The following is a 1,043-nucleotide window of genomic DNA, read 5'->3' as shown; positions in this document are numbered from 1 at the left end:
TCAAACTCATTAAAACTTACAAAAAAAATGAAAACTATGAGTACATTTTTATCCCTTTTTCGAACTCGTTAAAACTTACGAAAAAGTGAAACCTTGGAGTTCTCTTTTAAGCCCTTTTCAGACTCCTAAAACATGAAAAGATTGCCGAGCGTTTCTTTTACACTCGTTAAAACGGAATTCAAAGACGGTCCCCTTATAGCTCTTTTCTGACCGTAAAATCAGGAAAAGATTGCCGGTTTTTGTCGTTTCAAACTCGATACGGAAATAAAACGACGTGTCCTTGATCGCTTTTTACTTTTCAGGTCAGTGGCACTAATTATGAAAGTACTCCTTGGTCGCAAGATCAAGCGGTTCCCCCAGGTATTATTTTATACTTTTTCGGGCTTGAGGGACACAAATCTACGAAAAAGTTCAACTTGGAGTCTTCTTAAGTTTTTCAGACTCTCTAAAATTGAAAAACGCCGAGTTTCTCCTATACTGGGCTCATTAAACATTTCATAGTAAAGGACCTGTTCAATTACAAACAGGAACGAACCACTCCTTCCTAGGGTTCGAATCAAAACTAGGTTCGACTCATCTGAAGGATGAGCTTATAATCAAGCATATGTTATCCTCCTCAAGCTTGTTAAAAATAAAGAGGTACTTGCCAGAAATGGTGGGGGAAAAGAGAGAAGAATGAGCCTATTTGTTACCTTTTGTCTCAGAAGAAACTTTATTACCACTCTTGAACGCGACACTTTTCATTCACCTGGGTTGGGAAATCCTTTACCTCACAGTTGATCAAACCACTTTGAAAGTCTTAAACCGGGTTTCGGGGATTAACTTTGAGTCGTTTATCACCAAGCCATCTGTTGTGTCGTTATGTGTTCAAGAGGTCTGCAAGCAAAACTTTCATCTGCAAAATACTTGTCATCCATTTGACCATCCCTGAGTCAGTCCTTACAACAACATTTCTTCAACTTGAACAATGATTTCGTGTTGTGGGCTTGCCTGCAATGGGTCGCTTTCTATCGACATCAGTACATTATCTAGAGAGATGACTT

This window comes from Pinus tabuliformis, chromosome 6, assembly GCF_031772625.1.
Source record: "Pinus tabuliformis cultivar Carrire ecotype Pingquan chromosome 6, CPIR1, whole genome shotgun sequence".
NCBI lineage: Eukaryota > Viridiplantae > Streptophyta > Pinopsida > Pinales > Pinaceae > Pinus > Pinus tabuliformis.
The sequence above is the reverse complement of the archived record's forward strand: the minus strand, read 5'-3'. Positions refer to the sequence as shown.